This window comes from Diadema antillarum, unplaced genomic scaffold (assembly GCF_040938485.1).
Source record: "Diadema antillarum isolate AM-2024a unplaced genomic scaffold, OU_Dant_1.0 seq00000698_RagTag, whole genome shotgun sequence".
NCBI classification, from domain to species: domain Eukaryota; kingdom Metazoa; phylum Echinodermata; class Echinoidea; order Diadematoida; family Diadematidae; genus Diadema; species Diadema antillarum.
This window is the reverse complement of record NW_027271603.1, coordinates 990,690-1,006,130: the sequence shown is the minus strand read 5'-3', so window position 1 is coordinate 1,006,130 and position 15,441 is coordinate 990,690. Positions and strand designations below refer to the sequence as shown.

Sequence of the window (15,441 nt, the reverse complement as noted above, 5' to 3'; positions counted from 1 at the left end):
CTGTAAACCCAAATTTTGCATGCATGAAATTTTTGCAAACTTTACGAGAAGCCATGACTGATTTGCAAAAGTCTTGTCTACACAATCCAGTATGTAGTATACTCATAATTTTTCACAGCCCTCGATTCGTAAAAGTTTCATGCCTCAAAAAGGGCCATCCACTCCCCTTGTGAATGTCCTTGTACACTCCTCTTTTTTCTCCAGTTCAAAAACTGTGTCTTCAATGCCTTTCCATATCACAATTGTGTGTTGTTATTCTCTACCACGGCCATGCAAACCTCAGTGAAATCTGACAAGTGATGCAATAGAAATGCACACTATCCTTGTAGAAGGATGGAGAAAGTAAAAAAGGAGCTTACATAATATAGTACATAACCTCTATGACATCAGACTTAGATATATATTCTCCTCAAACATTGGTTGGTATAAAACAAATGATGGGATTAAAGACACAACAGATGACACCCAAGCCTGGCTTGGAAGCCTGGACTTACTGCGCATATGTCATACGATATCACAGAAGAAGAAGATATGGGATTAACCAACAACTACCTGTAGACCTAATACCACTTATTATTGTTACAAAGTCAAAAGGTAAGTGGTCTTCACCTGAGGACTGTTTACCTGGAAATCTTGATGTGAAATAGCCATTTACTAGACTAAAGAAATGTGTTTATAAACTAATGCAAAGGAACAATCCCATTTCTGGTTAATGCATAACTAAAAAAAAGAAAGCATGTGATTCACGATAATTTGTTTCCTTTCTGATGGGTGAAAACACAGTACATCCTTGTGATGGATTGATAAAATATGAAATCATGTTGAGTGATCATGCAGAACTCCTTTTGAAGGAGAAAAAACAAAGCCCACAAACTAAAAGCATGTGGAGGCTGCTTTCAGAAATAAAGGGAAGACCTACAAATGGTCAGATAATTAAAGAGATACATGTTTCTTCCTTTCCACCAATTATGATCTCTGCTTTGGAACTTGAATCTATATCATCCATGCTAGAACAATGCTTGGTGATACCTTCTGCTGAAAGTTGTTGAGAGCATGGAGGTTGCTATGATCCTGTACCCTCAGAAGAAGCACTACAACTAAACATTTCATACTGTTTGTTTGCCAACCCATTGCTTCTACAGGTAGTGTGGGCTGTCTGCGCATTCATGGCCACAATGATGACAAGAAGTCTTAGGGAGCAGAGGAGAAAAGAATACACCCACCAGTGACAAAAGAACGCCCCTGTTACTACTCCCTGGGTTTTGTCGTCTGTCCTGAGGGCCAGAAAATTATCAAGACTACAGAGATCTGGGACACACTGCCCCCACTCAACCACACACTCTGGACCACAACTTCTATAAGCTCTACTGTAAGGGAGATATTCTTACAAATCATTTTGCTGTTTTCCTTTTTGTTATTGCTGTTGATATTGATCCATAATTTCTATAAATGATGTGCTGTCATGAATAGCATGGAATGGCTTTATTTTGCATTTCAGAATAGTGGGGTTTTTTTTTCTTCTTCTTTTTTTTTTTTTTTTTTTTTTTTTGACAGCATTAGTGAATTTTTCTTGTGTTTAGCTCATGGCTGTTAAAATCAAGTTGCTTTGAAAAGTTAGAGGAAGAATTTCCCTCACAGAAAGTCGTCCGAATAAAAACCAGAGGCAGATCTGGGCTTTGCTTTTAATACTCACTTGAATTAATGAAATACAATCAATTCGAGATCAGACATCAAGGATGTGTGTTATTGTATGAGACTAGCAATCACTGTGATAATGATTCAGTTCAATTACCTAGCATTGATTGAAATAACCACAGCTGATTGGTCACTGCTTGGCTGCAACCATAGAAACTGTAAGTATAGCAACTACCAATTGTTGCAAGATGCTATATTAAATGCATCCCTAGAAGCACAAGAAATCCAACCTCTGTTCCTCTCCCTCTGTGAGGGGCAGTTACAAACAAACATCTATAGGACTGAGATGGATCGGCCTGTATTTGAGTTTGTTCTTAACATGTTTGTTGACAACTGCTATAAGGGGTAGATAATCCAACCAAGGAAGATCTCGGCTAGACTGCAAAAAAGGGAAGGAGACTGAAGAACAAGAAGAGAGAAGACATTTCTTGTGTCTCTTTGATTTTGTTTTTTTTTCATAACCTTAAGAAAGTACCATATTAAGTTAAGTACTATGCCTCCAGCGTGGGGTATCATTTATTACCCTGCATCATATACTCCATAAAAATTTGCTTACATATCATACATTTATAAAAATATTTGTAGCTGAATAGTATCCATAGTGGCATGCCTGCAGTTGACATTATCAGGTCTTATGCCTTCCAATTTTCAGCAGTGAAAGTAACCACTTTTCGCTTATGAAAGCAGAAAAGGAAATTGGAGAAAAAAAAAATCAGCAAAACATGTGCGTTACATGGCATGTGTGCATTCTGCATACTTAGTTTTGTATGCAAACACACAAGATTTTGGTGAGAATTTTCATTATCATTTTTTTTTGTGTGTGTTTTTGATTTTGTGAGCCAACTCCTTCCATAACAAATGTTGAAGAGAAAATAAGCTGTACAGAAAAAAAAAATCAGATATGGTCTCACTGATCATAAAAAGACAATACCAGTATACTAAAATAAGCAGCTAAAAAATCCAAGATTGCTCCCATTTTTTTTTTTTCTCTGGTATAATGTTCATCATTCCACTGTTAAGTGCAATGAGAGTGCTCTAATTGTCATCATTGCTCAACTTGCATTGTTCTAGTGTTGATTTAACCTCCTGAGAACTGAGTGACACCTACCAAACTTTATCAGAGGAACATTACATTCAAGTCAATCCCCTCTCCATTGTTGCTCCTGTCCTATGGTTTGCCTTACAGAGGTCCTATGTGATGCTGCCCTCTACTGGCAAAGTTATGCACAGTCATGGCACCTTTCCTCCTACTTCAGATGTGAAAAGAACATACACCCTTGTAGCATCCCAGTTTCAGATGACAGTTGGTTTAAAAATTGTGCTGTACAACTTGCTTATTCTGAATAAAATTTGATAACTAAGATGACACAAGACAGAAATTCAACAATATCTTAACTAATTTTCTGAGGTCCAAAGTACCCTGCAAATTTGGGATTTCTTACAATTAGGCAAACTGCTCTCAAAACTTCTTTTCAAATACAAAATAAAAATCATTCAACTCTTCTTTTTCAAAGTCTCAGTAATGACCAAAACTTTGGTTCTGATGTAGAGAAATCACAAATGTAACAACAGTGAAGGTGGAAATTTTCACACAACAGACTGATCATGCTCAGTCCAGGGAGATGGATTTCATATGTTTGTAATTTCTCTGACTGTTGATGTTTGTAATGCCTTTCTTCCTCTCTACAGATTGTCTTTCCTTTCCTTGTCCTTTCCTTGTATAATTTCTGTTCATTTCTCAAGCTATTTTTCTTCTCTTGCTCCTTGATCATCTTCAAGTCCACCATGTCTTCTGTGAAGCCATCTTCTTTTTCTGCTACAGCTGCCAAAAAAGCAGCATCCAGTGTCACATCAACAGGAAGGCGTTCTTTCCTTAATACCACAATCTCAGTCTGAATTCCCATTCAGGTGACTCAGGTAGTCCACTCATCTACAGGATGTACCTGTCAGGTTCCAGAAAGGCCTGGTCCTATTGGTCACATCACCAGCGACAGAGGACAGGACTTCACATTCGTTTGTATGATACAATGTGATATGGTCATACCTTTAATAGCTGACTATTCCTGGGCAACTGGTAGGAATTGTGTTGTCAGTGTTCTGGTGTGTGTGTTTCAGATAAAATGCTGCACAGGTCTGTACCCTTCATATGACAAGATGTAAGGGGTGGATCTTTGTGCGCATGAGATGTAACACTATTCTAAAGTGGACCTACATTTTATGTCCTATATCCCAGGGGAAAGTTTTTTGTTTTCTTTTTTATTTTAGCAGAGAGGACATACAGCACTACTCAGCTAGGCTCACTGAGTCGTGAGCCCAAACTACTTGATTTGTCAGGTAGACACAGTCTTACTGTCTATACTACAAGATGGTGCAGACCTTGATGAAGACGTATGGATTAATATTCTAACTACATTGTATCTGAGACGGCTCAGTAAGAGCTGATCATGTCACATTTGTCAGTCTACCCACGAGGATTGACCCAAAAAATTGATGGATGCTATAAGCCACCGGGTCAGTTCAAGTAGGCAGTGGTGGATGGTCAAGTGTTGTGACTTCTAGCAGCTGCTGGTCATTATGATCACTTGCAATCTGTCAGGTTTCCCTGAGACATATACTCATCCATACATGCAATGGCTCCTACTGTAGTTACACCAGACATTCAAGAAGGACTGGATTAGAAAAGATTATGTGTCACAGTGCCAATTATCACTGGGCACTTTGTGAAGCGATATCTTGCAATCAAAACAAGAGTGATATCACAGCAATATAACTGCAATAAACACTTGATATCACTGAATAGTTTGACAGACAAGGTATCAATGGAAGGAGAATTTTAATGCTTCATACAAACTATTGATATCTCTGTTTAGAGACACTAGTTTGTACCAAAAAAAGGATTGCCTTCTGAAACTGTTCTGATAAAAAAAGAAAAAAATATATTCTAAGAGTTCATATTTAAGTGTTGGTTAAGTTTTTGATGCATCATTAAGAGTGTGATATTGAGGACACTAATTGAAGGAGTTTTCCTAGGATTACAAGAATTTTTAACTTGCAGTTGCAAGGATTTACTCCAAAGTAGACCTGTGTTGACTTACCATCACTGTACAGTGGTTCAGCAGCAGTAGGGACTCCACTAATGTGCTCTGGTTTTGGGTAGAGGGGTCCACACTCTGGTGGCTAGAAGGGTCCATCAGCGGTCAGTATCACACCATTCTTGTCCACATACTTCCCTTCCGCTATCTTTTTGAGCTTCAGTTTTCCCTTGCGGACAGCCTCCTTGAATCCAGCCTGTGTGAAGCAATGGAAAGTCTTTCTGCGAATCAGTGTGATTGTCCTTTGCTCCTCTTCATCCACCTGGCTGATACGACTCACACCATCCCTGGCAACGGGGGTCAGGTGCTCACCCCTGGTTACAGTCACATCTGTGCTGCCTGATGGCAGTGAGTGCCTCCAGTGGTGAGGACTACCACCATCTGGTTCTTCCCCATTCTCATACTTGACCTTGTTTCCATTAATGTCTGTGTAGTAGCCTTCAACATGCTCACCAAACTCCCTATATCGTCTGTCATTGATCTCACGCTCAAACCACGAGGGCGCCTCCTCATTGTTGTAGTAGGTGAAGGTAGAGTTGAGATCGTTCCACTGGTACCTTTCTTTGAGAGATGGCAAGGCTTGGGCATGACTTTCACAATCTTGCAGACTCAGAGACCTTTTAGAAAGAAATGCCATAAGATATGAGAATTAGCAGGCTGGAGATTGGTAGTTGGAGAGCAGTTATCTAAAAGTGATTCTGTCTCATAAATACAGTGTTTGGTCATATGGAATAAACTGATAACCATTCATCATAATTACAGTAATACAACAAGTTCACTTCAATGAAAAATATTTTCACTTTCAATAATGTGTGTTTGAAAATTTGGCATGTCATAGAAGACATGTATTGAAAGCATTAAAAGTTAACTTGAGGAACGACACAAAAAGGATGAAACATAGCGTATCATACAAGGTACCCAATGAATGGCGATATTAAAACCTGTGTCAAAAAAAGAAAAAATATCTGTCTGGAGTTTTCATTTCAGTTAATTTAAAAGAATTTTCCGATTTAAACATCTGATTTCATCATTATCAGATATCAAAGGAAAGCATGCGGAATTAGAGCCAAATTACTAATGCAAATATTTCATTTTGTCACAACCTAAATAAGATGGAAAAGTACTTCTAGAGACTATTATAACTACGCGAGACACTTCCTCAGTAGAATGATGTGACGGTTTGAAATCCTCAGACTCGTGCACCACATTTAATTTGTCTGTGTTGCATCACTGATGGTAAGTCCGAGGATTTCAAATCATCAAATCATTCTAATGAGGAAGCGTCTAGCCTAGGCGTGAGAGTTTCTAGAGTTAATTCTTTCCCATCTCATTTTGGTTGTGACAAAATGAATCATTGCCATTATTTATTCTACCAACTATATACCTTATAAACCTCTTTTCAGATCAAAGCCAATGTCAAATATTTCATGGGCAAGATATTTTGCCAATCGGGAGTTTTGAGACAATATAATTGTGGCTGAACTTGTTATTGGATATCATACTGCTTGCATGTGCTCAGTATGCATACACTGTAAGGGGATGCATGAACACATAGAACGCAAGGCATTTATGTGCAGCTGCTGCCTACTCATGTTGCACGTATGTGCATCGCTCTCATACTTTAGCTCATCTTTGAGATTTATCTCCCCCTCACCCATGCATCGGAGAAAAATTTACTATGAAAGTATGCATTCTCAAAAAGAAGAAATTAAATGTAACATTTTGGCCAAATTGATCCACCATGAATAAACTTGAATCTACAGTTATCAGTGTATTTATTCATGTGTACCTTAACTTAAGCTCTATCATTTTTGTTTCTGGAGCAAAAGATCTTAATAGATTCCTTAATTTGGGGGGTTTGGAGCCCTCCTTGGGGCCCTATATGCTGCACAACAGACACCGGACAAAGGTGGATGCCAGACGATGAATGATTGCAATTGAAAACAGATAAGAGGAAGCCCATATTTTTCTGAAGATTTAGGAAAAAGAGTTATCCTTAATAAGACTCCAATTCCTTTTTCTTGACAGGGTGCATTTTATTTTCAGTTCAGGGAAAATGCTCTGGTTTTCATCATAGTGATTTAAAGGGGATGGCTAGTAAATGATCAGTGGGAATCAGTGGGAATGCTGGAGGATGATTGTTCCAATCCTTGTGGGATTCCTTTAAGAGTACATTATACACGCGTATATCTATTGTTGTGTGAAAATTATTTGCTTCAGAATGGTCTCATATTCAAGAAATAATGTTTCCTGGTTAGCATGCCTGGTCAGTGACAGGGCATTAATCTGCACATTACTTGATATGAGACCGTTCTGAAGCAAATAATTTTCACACAACAGTAATATATAATGTACTCTTAAATGAATCCCACAAGGATTAGAACAATCATCCCTCAGCATTCCCACTGATCGGTTACTAGCCATCCCCTTTAAAGGACAAGTTCACCTTCATAAACATAAGGATTGAGAGAATGTAGCAATATTAGTAGAACACATCATTGAAAGTTTGAGGAAAATTGGACAATCCGTTCAAAAGTTATGAATTTTTGAAGTTTTTGTGCAGTACCCGCTGGATGAGAAGACTACTGCAGTGTGTGAATAACTTAGATGTCACATGCGTACAACAATATAAGGAAAATATAAAGAGAATTTCACAAAATTTCATCTTTTGCAAAAAGTACACATTCCCCCGACTCGTTACCGACAAATGTTATGGGTAATGTTATTCCCCCTGCCTTTAGAAAGAGTCAAGTCAAGTGCTCTTTTATTATGCGAAAAAAGTGAAAATATGTTGAATTTTCTTTACATTTTCTTTATACTGTTGTACGCATATGACTCACAAGCTGTAGTAGTCTCCTCATCCAGCGGTTCCAGCACAAAAATTTTAAAAATTCATAACTTTTGCATCGATTGTCCAATTTTCCTCAAACTTTCACTGATGTGTTCTACTAATATTGTTGCATTCTCTCAATCCTTATGTTTATGAAGGTGAACTTGTCCTTTAATGACCAATGATGTGAAAATTGGCAAAAAGTAGGAGGAATATGTGCTCTAACCTTTTTTCCTCTTCTTTCTTCTGTCGCTCCTGCTTACGGAGGCGGGCACGGTATCGGTTGCGGCGCATACGTTCCAGGGGAGGGGTCTCCAGGGCATCCCGAACCCGTCGCTCCAGCTCCTGTTCAATCTGCTCCTGGATGCTCTGCTTCCATACATCTGTCTCTGGACAGGGGAATATCAAAGAAATACAAATACATGATGGTTCATGTTATCGTCATCATTACCATCTGTTACTTTGTTCAATGATGTGTACACGTATCTGTGTTGTACAATGAAGAGCTTTAAAGGGGATGGCTAGTAACCGATCAGTGGGAATCAGTGGGAATGCTGAGGGATGATTGTTCCAATTCTTGTGGGATTCATTTAAGAGTACATTATATATCTACTGTTGTGTGAAAATGATTTGCTTCAAAACGGTCTCATATTCAAGTAATGTGCAGATTAATGCCCCGTCACTGACCAGGCACACTAACCTGGAAACATTAAACTGCACATTACTTGAATATGAGACCATTCTGAAGCAAATGATTTTCACACAACAATAGATGTATAATGTACTCTTAAATGAATCCCACAAGGATTGGAACAATCATCTTCCAGAATTCCCACTGATTCCCACTGATCAGTTAGTAGCCATCCCCTTTAACTCTTGCCAGCTTTACTACACTCGATAAACAGAGAAGGTGATTCTGTTTATGATAATGTCTAGCATGCAATGTACCACTTATATTCTACTATTTGATACAAAAATGATAGAGGAAAGCTAAACTGCATGTACACAAATATCTCCTATCTCAGTGCTCAGTTATTTTGTCAGAATAATGTAGACATACACCATGTATGGCAAATTTTGTATATGTTTATAATCAAATGTATCAAATAGGGAGGTCCAATATTTGATGATTTGTCATAGATACAATGTATATAGTCTCCTCTCTTTCACTCAGCACATCTGTGTGCATTTTCAATAGATAGTTCATATAATTTTAATACGAAGGTAAATTTCACAATTTTTTTCACAGGGAGGCTTACCTTACTAGGATTCAACTTGACATTTCATCATTTGTGTCTGGTCTTTCCCCTTTTCTCTTTTCCCTTTTCCTTCTCATGCATATATTTAGAGATGGTCAATTCATAATCTAGGGTAACTTAAAGCATGCAAACTGCCACAGTGAAACACAGGACTCGGAATTCCAGTAATACAGCAAATTCAGCCCAGATGGAATCATGGACATAATGCTCCTTATATCTCTATTCCTCTCTCTTTCTTCATTGCTGTAATATCATATCAGTCTTCTGCAATGAATTCTGTTTCTACATCTCACAACACTATCCAAGGCCTTGCTACCATGTAACTGTCTTTAGATATTTGCATTGGCATCAAACAGAAGCCACTCAAGTCCTGACATTAGCATGGCATCTCATTATTTCATTATACAGTGTATGCAACTTAATTGTCCAGTCTACTCTTTATGGAGTTCAAATGTAAACAAAATACAGTGTACACTGACTTACGAACACTGAGGATTGATAGTTGGATATAAAGTCACTCTTTCTGCATTTTGTGGCTCTATATCAATGATGTAAGCATGACAAGATCTTTCCTGAAAGTGTAACAATAACTCTTCAAACTATTAGTCATCTGATATCGCACATCAAAGGAAACATATATCTTTCCAAACTCTTTTCTTATGTCTTGTATTGTAGGTGACAGATTCTGGCAAAATTACTGAAACTTTGAAGTTCTGATGTTCGTTCAGAATTTTGAGGCAAACAAAGCTGTTAGCAATGCTTACATACATTTTCAGTGTTTTCAATATTTTTATGTAATTCCTCTTTGGAGAGATTGTCTCTCAAACTGCAGTAGATAAAACTTTAGACATTAAAAAGTTGATGAAGCCGTTACGGACGAGTCCCGAGAATACTCGGCAGGTGTCTATGGGAAATGCGTGTTATAGCAAAATCAGTCTGTCCTCAACAGGTTAATGTAAGAAAGGTTTCAATGACTCCCTGCATGGCATAGAGCAAATAGTGTGGTTCACACTGACACATACTACAGGGACACATCATATTTGCACTAGGATTAGCAGAGGCCATGTAATGCTCTCCAGTCCAACACACAAAAGTTTCAATGATCACACAGGACACACTGACTACACACATGGTAACTCTCTAGATGATATTGGATGGGAAAATAGGTTCTGAAGAGACTCATGATATGCTAAAACAACAAGAATGCTACATACATTGGTACAGACTTTGGTGAAAAAAAAATAGTATCATACATGAACAAATAAAAAACACAAATAAATGAGGTTTCACACACACATACACATACACACACAAAAACCCATCCAAATAATATTCACGGGCTATCAAAAACACTGCAACACCAGAAGTCAGTCAAATATGCCATGAAGAGCGCCATCTATTGTCATAATGCAACAACACTGCACAAAGTGTCTTAAGTTTATTCAGCTACAAGTTTCATTGAGCTTTGAATATGATGTCTCCCTGAGAAATCTACAATGATCACCAAATGTAAATAAGTTTTCAGCTAATCAGAACTGCATGTTTTGAGACTTAATGTTTGATATTCTGACAAATCACATTTCATCATTTGATCACAATTTTGGGACAACAAAGCCCAGTTCACACAAAGGTCAAATCAGCCTCAATTCAAACAAAGTGGCTGAGAAAGTTATGGCCTTTGTAAAGGCTTTCTCATTTCAGTAATTGCTAACAAAGTGAACAGAGTTACCAGAGCCAGCCTGAGTCAAATCCAAAAGAGAGGTAAGCCATGGTAATATATGCATCTTGGCTGACACACAGTTTCAGCTTCTCTTTTCACTTTCAGTGCTACAAATAGTGAGAAATCGTAAAAATCCTTTGCAAAAGGTACAGGAAGTAATTTATTGCTGTCATGCCCAGAAGTATGTTTAATGAAAGATTGGAGCCAAATTCTCTCTCCTTCCCCCTTTTTTTTTTTTTTTTGGGGGGGGGGGGTGAGGGGGATGTCTCCTTCAGTGTCTACACTTCAAATTTGAAGGGGAAACCCCTTTACTGCAGGGTTTCTCATGGTTTTATTAAAGTAAAAAAGAAAGAAAGAAAGAAAGAAATGAAGTGTGATGCAGGGACTGGGTACTGCCCCAATCCCCATTATACATTCTTCACACAAGTAAAACCATGCATTTCTGTTTCTAAGTAAATGCTGGAGAAACAAGCGATACTGTATCATTGATCTGACAATGTATGAATTGAGTTGAGTCCAAAGTGACACTGATATCAACTGCCCTGTGTATCCTATCAGTTTTAGGGGAAACAGATCTACAAAGTCCAAGATAAATATGGATACAATCACAATATCAAAACTGTGGGTATGTTTTCATTGCATTCCTCTGCAGCTAACGAAAATAAGTCTTTGCCTGCTGAGATACCAAGTTGACTGAATGTTTCCTACAACTTGACACTGATTGCCTGGCCTCAAGTTCAAGTTGGATGACCTGGAGGTGTTATCAACCAATTTTACTTATACCTCTATAGGTGCCTATATTTGTTCTAACCGAGGAGTGCTACTTTTATATCTACAAAAGAAAAAAAATTAATGCATCTGTTATCTGACTGGACAACTGTTTTTCTGTCTTTGATGGAAAAATGGCTTGAAATCTAACAGAGAGCCCTAACTTAAAGATCCATTTCCCCTCTTCTTTGAATACAACTCAGCATTATGTATCTAGTTTTAGATATTAGTGGAAAAATGAGCAAAGAAAAATGGGAATCCATCGGGATTCAAACCTGAGACCTCCGGATGCTAGCCCGGTGCTCTACCGACTGAGAAATCCCTATTTCAGTGTTCGTCCCAGAAACTCTTAATTCTCGATGGTCGAATGGTCAGAAGTTATAGCAGTGTGTTTGTGTGTGACACACATGCACACACTTAAACCTGGCATAAACCTGAAGAAAACGCATGTACTTCCAAATTCATCTTAAATGTATTTTGCAACATAAAAGTACATAATTCGGTCATGTTAGTCATTATTTCACAGCTACATGTACAAGTATGAGTCTCTTTTATCTATTTCTGTGCAGCACTGAAATTATATTTTCAAACATGTCACTCAAACCAACAGAAATGATCACATACAAGAAACTACGAGAACCATAAAACTAACCTTTGTCTTTCATCAGCATTTCTTTCTTCTTGATGGAGAGGAGTTCTATCTCATCAGCAAGAGAGGCTGTGGTTCGACCAGAATATGGCCGCCCTTCATCACCTACAGATTGAGAGACACAGACAGCCAGAGAGGAATATAAAAGTTAAGACATACTAGATACATTCATACACATACCTGTAGCTGAGTATTTTGCAAAACAAGACTAGTGAGACAATTTTATGAGTGGTTTAATTTTCTATCATGGACCACGGTGATGGAATAGAGAACAGGCATAATCCCTATTAAGAAGCAGAGCTCTGACTGATGAATTTGAATAAAGCTACTGGCTTCCCTGAATTATTGTTATGGAGGCAACTTTTGGCATGTTGTTAATTTTGTGTATATTAGTTGACTTATAACCACCCCATGAAATATGTGACCCATCACATCAAACGGCATGACAAGTCAGATTTTCTTTTTTTTTTTAACATGACATTCAGTCAGTGCATTGTCTAAGCTTTGATTTGAAGTACATGTATAATCCATCATAAGAAACTCTCTATATCCAGGGATATTCCTGATTGAATGTGTCTCATGACAAAGTTGCAGAAAAAGTGCAAAGAAATTTGCTCCTTAAGGCTGCTCTCCCTCCTCTTTTGTTTGGAGACAGCCCACCTTCAGGGATAGAAAATTTAGCATCTACAATGTAAACCCCTCAGCAATAACATGTCTACTTGATCCATTACACACGACACTTAATAGGACTTTATACTCATGAAATCTACGAAAAAACAAAGTAGGTTTTGAATTCTGATTAGCATGAGAAAAAGGGGCCATTCAAGAAGTATAACATCTACATTTTTGAGTTACGTTTTATAGTAAAATGTGGTAATGTGTAGCTTCAGCACTAAAGCAAGATAGATTATACACAGCTGTACTTCAATTTGCAACCCTATGCCTTTGCTTACGCGAGAGCCAAACTTCCTTTTTCTTTGTTCAATGAGTTGAATCTTAAAGTGTCTACACAAAAGAATCTGAGAATAATAGTGACATCAAACAAGACAGATATGCATCGCTTCTGAACATCGTCTTTGAATGGCTGTCATTTTCTTTTTTCTAACCATTGATATCCGTCAGGGCACTGTTGCATAAAAGTTGAGTTCATACCTATGTCAGACAACCAAATATAAGTCTCTGAATGCTGATTGGTTGATACCCAACTTATGTTTGATTGCATCTTTCTATGCAACAAGGCCCAGGATCACAAGAGCAGGGCCTTTATTTGCATGCTGTTGGATTTGTAAAGCACTTCATGGTCCATTGTGCTGATACCCTCTATGATAAAGAATGGCACTAAAAGCATCGGTAGTATAGATGTGGTTGTTCACAAACAATGTTTTCGCTCATCGTTTTTGGAATGACATGGTATCAAAGATTCTTGCAAGAACATGAATTCTGTAGCATAAGGCAATTGTAATCTCCTGAAAGTAGCCAGTCCCTTCAAGACAAAACTTTACACTTCTGTGTACCTAATATCAGAGGAATTGATTGTTGTTTTGATGAAGGCATGCACACTCAGTGGTTTTTATAACTCCAATAAATGTTGTGTAAATTGTTTGAAACTCTTAAAATCTTTGAGCAAAACTTTTGTGGCATTTCAATGACAGTGCTGACAGACCTACTCTTTTGATTCACTTTAATACTACATATCTGCTGATTCACAGAGATCTGAAGATCTGATGCACTGGACTAAAAATGGGGGCGTGCTCCATTTGTGCTGCATCCAAAATTAGAAAAGTTGTCAAGCACAGTGGAATCATTGAGGTGGTGAGAATTCAACTGTCAATCTACAATGTATTCTGTACAATTGAAAGACAGTCTCATGTACCTGGACATATCAGATCTTATCACAACTACAAAGTGTCATTTATACTTGTTACATATAAGGCATCTATAGGACAAACTACGGGTACATAAGTCCAAGCTAAAGCTAGTACTGTAAAACCAGAAATTTTGGGGGGCATGAAACTTTGAGAATTTCGCAAGGAGCCAAGATTGGAGAAAGTAGGTGCTCGCAAATGTTTTTCTCTACACAATGCATTCAATATCAGTGGCAATTCACAAAGTTTTGTGTCATGAAAAAGGCCATCGGCTCCAACTTGCTGTAAGTTTCATGGCAAGAATGTTTCTGGTTTTACAGTAGTTAATAAGTTGGGTTTCTTACCCGATTCAAAATCTTTGCCTTTTCTGCTTCGTCTTTGGGTTGCTTCATCCTCCACCTCACTCCCAGCCAGTCCCATGCTTGCTTCTCCTCCTCCTTTCTCACCGCTGCAACCAACCGGTCTCTTCTTTTCTCCATCACTTCCACTGCCTGTCCTCATCTTGTCCAGGAATGATGGTCAGAGGTCTTGAGGTGGAGCTTGCATAGCTTGAGCAGAGTCCAACATTATTTGCAAACCACTACCATGCACTTGACAATATAGGAAGTTGTGTAATCAAAATTTGTGTCTCCGTTAGTTTTGATCATTCAGGATTTCTATGTAGAGGCACTCATGCAAACAGCAAATCTGACAGTACTCAATTTGTGTTTGCACAATTGATTTTGCTCACAGCGCATTAATAAAAGTTTGACTTGTTCAAATTTGCTCAAGGTACACTTGTTTGCACAGTATTGCTGCCAAGCTTGGTAATGATCTTCTCCCAAGGAAATATTGTAAATTTCTGCCCAAGGAGTCCTGTTAAAACAAGAAAGAGATTTTGGATAAGTATGACCATAATATACATGTTGACTGGCTTGTTGAATATTTCAGATTAGTTACTGTTGACTAATGTTCAAACATTTTTCCCCATGCAGATACTTGTACATGACACTTGCTAAAATGTATTTGATAGTTGAATACTAAGGCAAATATCTTTATATTCATACGGATTCAATGCAATACTGCTGTATGAGCATTATAAAGTGCTATGACAATATTTATTTGAATTCTACAGAAGATTAAACACAACTAATGAAGCAGATATAGTTTTTCCCCAATCAAAGTTTGGAATACTACTCAGAAATGTTCTAATAATTTGTAGCATACATTTTTTTTTTTTTTGCCATTGCACAATCACTGTTCGGCCTGGGACCTTCAACCCAAGAAATGCATACTCACTTGTTTGCATACATGCACTTTCGATTCCAAAGCATTAACTTCACATGCTACCACGGCAGCCGAGCATCATAGCGGCACTGTTTAATGTTCCTGAGTCTGCCAAAGCAAAAACCTTCCATCGTCTTTGTGTTGTTGTCACTGAATTGCCACAGCATACTCTCAACAATATCAACTGACTTTTGAATTGGTGCATTTTTCAGACGAATGAGCTCGAAAGACAAATACTTTTAGTTAAAACTGCAGCTAACCTGGACTCTACACCTTGCAACAGTCATTATTTTCCCA

The 15,441-nt window shown here is 37.9% G+C and overlaps 1 pseudogene; it reads right to left on the bottom strand.

Moving 5' to 3' along the window:
* LOC139737668 (uncharacterized) overlaps positions 1-14,379 on the bottom strand; it is a 49,713-nt pseudogene extending 35,334 nt beyond the window's left edge.
* Between the last annotated feature and the right edge of the window lie 1,062 nt (positions 14,380-15,441).